Source organism: Bos grunniens, chromosome 21 (assembly GCF_055505025.1).
Source record: "Bos grunniens cultivar Pamir isolate PY7600 chromosome 21, Bosgru_T2T1.0, whole genome shotgun sequence".
Taxonomy (NCBI): Eukaryota; Metazoa; Chordata; class Mammalia; order Artiodactyla; family Bovidae; genus Bos; species Bos grunniens.
In genome coordinates this window covers 17,288,275-17,295,625 of record NC_141185.1, presented here as the reverse complement: position 1 = coordinate 17,295,625, position 7,351 = coordinate 17,288,275, and positions in this window count along the sequence as shown.

Below are 7,351 nucleotides of genomic sequence, written 5' to 3'. Positions count from 1 at the left end.
CTGGTTTATTTTTCTCCATGTCTATTAATTTTTTTTTCCTTTTTAAAAGGTACTTTATTGAGATATGACTGACATACAAAACGGCTTGATAAGTATGCATTTGTGAAACCATTACAGCACTATGTCATAAATCTATTCATCTCTTCAAAAAGTTTTCTTCCATTCTCTTTATTATTCTTATTAAAAATAATTAACAAACTATATAGTGTTTATATGCATTACCAGTTTCTTTGATCTTACCTCACATGGAAAGAATTGGTCAGAAATTTCCATCCTGCATCTACACATTGAGGACCTTGGCTCCTTCAGAATTCCTCTTAAATCATGTCTAGGATTTAGACATGTAGAGGGTGTTTTACAGATGTTTGAATATGTCTCCCCTGAGTGTGTCTTGGCAATTGCTATTGTGGCAACTTTTCCTACTGTGTGTGTTTGTAATTCTATGTCAGCAAGGCCAGTGTCACTTTTTCACTGAGTACCTCAGTGTAGCCAGACTCTGCTCTGCTTGACAAGTCCACTTGCTCTCCTCCACTCTTTCCTCTGTTCTGCATGATCACTCTCCCACTCTGCTGTGTAGCTGACTGTCCATTAAAGAGCAGTGTGAGAGGTTGAGATTAATAGCACTTTACCTTTTCCTTTGGTTTTATTACAGGATTCCCAAAGTAGGGCAATTTATGCCCCAGTCATAATAGGACCCTCCTGGACACCCAGGGTCCTGATCCTTTGAAACAACTGGTGTGACAAACAATAGGATCTATGACAAATTCTTACTTCCAGTAATAAGTAAAGTTTCACATTGGGTTAAGCCTACTGTGCCTGGATTCTTCCCTCAGAATGATGTATATACTCAGTTTTTATACAAAAGGATCAAAGTCTCAGTCTCCCAGATACAGCAAGAAACGTGTCTGAATCTCAAAGTTTGATGTGTGTGTGTGTGTGTGTGTGTGTGTATAGTATAGTCAGTTGTCTTGTGATACGCTCAGTGTGAATAAAGAGATGTCTTTATGTAGTAAAATTATAGAGATTTTACACTACTATAAGAATTTATCAGTCAAAAACCATTTAAATTCCCCCTGGATTCAGAATAAAGATTACAATTAGCAGCACATTTTGGGTAATGACATCTATAATGCCACAGCCACAGACAGCCTGCCAGAATATGAGTAGCTTGATTGGAGCCATTCATTGCCTGGCTCCTTCTATACCCTGCAGAGCAATTTGCCTCCTTAAATAACCATCCCCTACTGCTAAAAGCAACAATGTGCTATGCAAAGTAAATCAATATATAAATCATTTGCTTATATCAACAAATCTTTAATTTCCCTCATCAAAAGAAATTTCTAATAAATTTTAATTGAGATCTTCTTACTAAAAGCAAACCTGATCTACCTTAATATCAGAATATTTCTCAAAAAGGATTTCATAAATTATATATATATATATATATACACTAGCATCATAAAGCAAGAGTGCTAATTGAATTTTTATAAAAGCAGTGTTTTAAACCATTTTAGTAGAAGACAGAACTTCAATCAGGATCTAATTCATAAGGATTTTCTGTGAAAGTCAGTGAATAATTTATTTCCCCAGCCTACTCATGGAAACTTCAAATTGTTATTGTAGATTGTAAAGTATTGGGACTTGCCTGCCTTTTTTTGCATTCATGCCTGAATTCAAATGCTTAAATTGAGAACTTGGCTGTGAATTTATCATGCATTCAAGCATGAAGGCTTCAGATGAAATTTAAAATTTTGTAGTTCTTTTGCCACTTAATTTTTCATATCATAAAATCAACTGACATAATCATTCTTAAGTGCAAAGTAACATGATAGAAATGCACATTGGTCTGCACTGAGATGGTCTTAATAATTTATTAGCACTAAATGCAAATACAGTATTATAAATAAATTAATAGTTATTTGGCAAGTGGATTTCAAAGAATTTAATTGTGTAAAATTAATGTGTACCTTAGGTTATTCAATGATATCTAATGAATAACATCTCTTTTACACAAGAGTCTGTAAAATTTCTTAAAAATACAAAGGAGTGGTAGAAGGAGATAACATAGTCAACATTTTTCGTACTAAATCTTAGGTGAAGTAGTAATTCTAAATCAAACTAGTAAGAAGCTGATTTACCCACCCAGTTACAGGCAGCTCTAATTAAGGCAGGCCTCCCAGTACTGAATGAGAAATTGCAAAGATGAAGAAACAGCTCTATTGATTAAGTTCAGTGATTTATTTTCCAGACTTAACAAGTGGAATGTCACTTTACTGTGGAATGGACAAAAAGCTAAAATATGTCATAATTTGTTCTTAGAGAAAGTACTTCATCTTGGTACAAGGATATAAAAAGCACAATCCCTGTTTTCTTTAATTGAAGTATAGTTGATTTACAGTGTTTCAGGTGTACAGAAACATGACTCAGACTTTTTTTGACTCTGAAAGTATATTCTTTTCCATTATAGGTATTACAAGATATTGACTATAGTTCCCTGTGCTATACAGTTGGACCTTGTTATGTATTTTATATGCAGGAGTGTGTAGCTGTTAATACTAATTTTTTCCCCTACTTTTCCCTTTTGGTAACCATAAGGTTGTTTTCTATGCCTTTAAGTCTATTTCTGTTTTATAAATAAGTTATTTTTTTCCTCTTTCTTAAAGATTCCACGTATAAGTGATATCATATGATATTTGTCTTTTGCTTGTTGTTTCACTTAATATGATAATCTCTGGGTCTATCTATGTTGCTGCAAATGACATTACTTCATTCTTTTTCATGTCTGAGTAATATTCCTATACATATTATATATACTTATATATACTGTATATGTATGAATACATATGTATCATATATATATATATATATATCTATAGAGAGAGAGAGAGAGAGCGCGCGCTTTCCTGGTGACTCAGTAGAAAATCTGCCTGTGATGCAAGAGACTTGGGTTCAGATCTCTGGGTCAGGAAGAACCCCTGGAGAAGGAAATGGCTACCACTCTAATATTCTTGCCTGGAGAATTCCACGTACAGAGGAGCCTGGCAGGCTATAGTCCATGGGGGTCACAAAGAGTCAGACACGACTGAGCAACTAACACTTTCACTCATACATACAACCTTCTTTATCCATCCTTAAGTTGATAGATATTTAGGTTGCTTCCATGTCTTGACTATTATAAATTGTGCTGCTGTGAACATAAGGGTGCAAGCAATTCCACTAAAGATTTGGTCCCTAAGTCATATTTTTCTCTTTAACAAGAATTTCAAGTTCCACCATAGTGAAGTTTCTCTCTTTGCTACTTCACAATTTCACTATAGATAGTATTACTGAAATTCCTAGAAAAATAGGTCAAATAAACATTTTTCAAAATCTCTTTATAACCTGCCTAAAATCATGAATTTATTTAAAATGCACAAGTTTAAACATGGCTACTCATTAGAAACATATCTGGAGCTTTGGAGGAAAAAATAGCAATATATCTGGGCATTTGTATTTTTCAAAAATTTCAAGATAACATTTAAAAACTGTTGGTATATGATGATTTTTTACTTTTATCTAGTTTGTTTCACTTTTTCTATTTCATATTCAGTGCTCCCATTTCATTTAGTTTATGTTTTCCAATTTCTCTGTCTCTCATGTTCTTTCTCAAGTCGTTACCAAACATAGTGGAAAAGGTTTTGTATAAATACACACACACACACACACACACACACATGTAGTATGTATAATACATATATTTTAGAAAACTTATGAAATTTTGCCTAGCCAAATAATTTATGACATTTTGGTTCTACTTGTTTGATTTGGTATGAGTAGAATGTTAGATTTTTAACTTATATTCACTCAAAAATTTTATAGAGTTACATGTATTTAGCATCTCGTATAACTGCTAAAAGTCTAGGAAGCTTATCATCTGAGTGATTAAAAATAAAATTGAATGAGGCTTTCAACTTCTAATCCAATACAGTATTATTAACTAAAGTACAGATTTTGTTCAAATCTCACGAAATGTTATGCTAGTGTCCTTTATTTATTTCCATACCTTATTCAAGACTCCACTGCAATTGTACTAAATTGCATTGAGCAGCTTCAGCTGCATGAAATAACCTGGTAAATTCTTTTTTCAGTTTTGTTCTACTACAGATATTTTCTAATTTTCCTTGTTATGGCTTCTTAGATATACCCCTCATTTAAAAGTGGACATTTAATTTCCAAATACATGGGATTTTTTAAAGTATCTTTGATATTAATTTCTCATTTACACACTTTCTTCTCTGCCATCATCCTTTCCAGTCTTCTAACTTTATTGAGACTTTCAATGGCTAAATCAAAGATATCTCTTGGTACATGTCACATAGCACTTGAAAATATGTGGGTTATTTTCAAATATCTTTTGATATCAATCTCTAACATAATTCCATAGTCATAAGAGAACAGACTGTATGATTTCTATACCTTTAGACATGAAATTTCTATACCTGGTCTCATGTCTCTGGATATGTCCTGCTGTTTTCTAGTTTATAGTCTATGGAAACTTGAATAGAATTTGTATCCTCCTATTGTGTGAAAATTATATAAAGCTTATGTTGAATTGGTTCATAATGCTCTTCAGGTCTACTATATTCTTCTACTTCTCTGTACATTTGTTCTATTAATTTCTGAGGGTTTGATTTTGAAACTCCCAACTAAAAATCTTGATTTATCTGCTTAAAACAATTATAATATATAGTGGAACTATATGTAACTTTGTTTTGTTTTTTTCCAAGTCTCCTGTAAATGTGTTATCATATTTTCATAATTTAACAAATAAAATAAAGATAAAAAATAAAATTCACAACTTTAATAATTATCATCTCATTAAGAGTCAACATTTTTTTCAGGCTTGAATACTCTGGCAGTTTATAGACAGACACTAAACTTGCTACAATAATGACAGTATTAGCACCTGACTCACAGAATGATTTTTGAGGTGTAAAGTACCTAAACAATGTCAGGTACATAATAAGTGCTCTTTAAATATTTTCTATAATTGTTGCAACAATTATAATAATAATAGTTAATGATATTTAATTTGATAACTAGTGTTTTATTTAAAGTCATTTTCTCTCAGAGTCTTTTTAAAAAATTAATTTATTTACTTTTGGCTGTGCTGAGTTTTAGTTGCTGCATGGACTTTTCTCTAGTTGCAATGAGCGGAGGCTGTTATCTAATTCAGTGCGTAGGCTTCTTATTGCAGCAGCGTCTCATTGTGGCTCATGGGCTGTAGAATTTGAGGGCTTCAGTGGATCTTCCTGGATCAGGGATTGAACACATGTCTCCTGTGTTGGCAGGTGGATTCTTGGCCACTGAGCCACCAGGGAAGCCCTCATAGCTATTATTTTTGAAATAGGGAATACAGACAATTACAGTATGGTGGTTTAGTCGCTAAGTCATGTCCGACTCTTGTAACCACATGGACTATAGCCTGCCAGGCTCCTCTGTCCATGGGATTCTCCAGGTGAGAACACTGGAGTGGGTTGCCATGTCCTTCTCCAGAGGATCCTCCTGACCCAGGAATCGAACCTAGGTCTCCTGCATTGCAGGCAGATTCCTCACTGACTGGGCTATGAGGGAAGCCCCCATTTATAGTATGACATAGCATTAAAAAGCTTAAATGAAAAAAAAATATATTCTATGATTTCTCAATTATTCATCCAAAAATAGTGAGTTATTCAGGATGCATTTATATTTTGCTTAAGAAAATATTCTTGCAAGTGAATTCACTTGCTCTTTCCATTATGAAACTCGGCATGTTTGATAAACCCTTTTAATGATTTTCTTCTTCAGGCGTTCATAAACATTATATAGTGCAGGGCAATAAAATGTATCTAATAATTACCTGTTGATTAAGTGAAGGTTTTACTGAAAGTAATACTAAAATGTTTTCTTTGAGTGAATAAAGCCCAGTACATCATCTGAAACAGGACACAATCATGTTCATGATCCTATGGGCTTCCCTGGTGGCTCAAACGATAAAGAATCTGCAGAAATAGTAAAGAAATGCAGGAGACCTGGGTTCGATCCCTGGGTGGGAAGATCCCCTGGAGAACGAAATGGCAACCCACTCCAGTATTCTTGCCTGAAGAATTCCATGGACAGAGGAGCCTGGCCATCTACAATCCATTGGTTGTGACAAGTTGGACACAGCTGAGCAACTAACAACATTCACTTATACAGTCTTTGAAATAAGTACCAAGGTTAGAAATGCAGATATTATTAAGAGTATGGCCAGCCAGAGAAGGCCTGCATCTTTGATTGAAACTCCATTCAAAGACTGCAGTGTGCTGGCTGTGTGCCAGTTCTGGGGTGGAGAGGGCATCTTTAGTCCAAGAGGCCTGCCAGGTAGAGCCTTTCTAGTTTCCCATGGTCAGGACTGAAAAATCATACATAGGTTTTTGGTCAGGAACTCAAGTCCACCAACAGTGCTATATTTGAATTTCTACACCCTTCATAACTAATGATGCTGATTGCTTCTTTATTAAATTCTTGATAAATGTGTAACTTTCTTTTTGAAGTTTTTATTGTTTTGCTGATTTACTTGCTCATTATTGATTTATGGACAGTCTTCATGTATTCCTTCATGGGACTTCCCTGACAGCTCAGCTGGTAAAGAATCCTCCTGTAATGCAGGGGACCCTGGTTCGATTCCTGGTTTGGGAAGATCCGCTGGAGAAGTGAAAAAGCTACCCACTCCAGTATGGCAGAAAGTGAAGAGGAACTAAAAAACCTCTTGATGAAAGTGAAAGTGGAGAGTGAAAACGTTGGCTTAAAGTTCAACATTCAGAAAACGAAGACCATGGCATCTGGTCCCATCACTTCACAGGAAATAGAGGGAGAAGCAGTGGAAACAGTGTCAGACTTTATTTTTTGGGGCTCCAAAATCACTACAGATGGTGACTGCAGCCATGAAATTAAAAGACACTTACTCATTGGAATAAAAGTTATGACCAACCTAGATAGCATATTCAAAAGCAGAGACATTACTTTGCCAACAAAGGTCCATCTAGTCAAGGCTGTGGTTTTTCCTGTGGTCATGTATGGATGTGAGAGTTGGATTGTGAAGAAAGCTGAGCGATGAAGAATTGATGCTTTTGAAGTGTGGTGTTGGAGAAGACTCTTGAGAGTCCCTTGAACTGCAAGGAGATCCAGCCAGTCCATTCTGAAGGAGATCAGCCCTGGGATTTCTTTGGAAGGAATGATGCTAAAGCTGAAATTCCAGTACTTTGGCCACCTCATGTGGAGAGTTGACTCATTGGAAAAGACTCTGATGCTGGGAGGGATTGGGGGGCAGGAGGAGAAGGGGATGACAGAG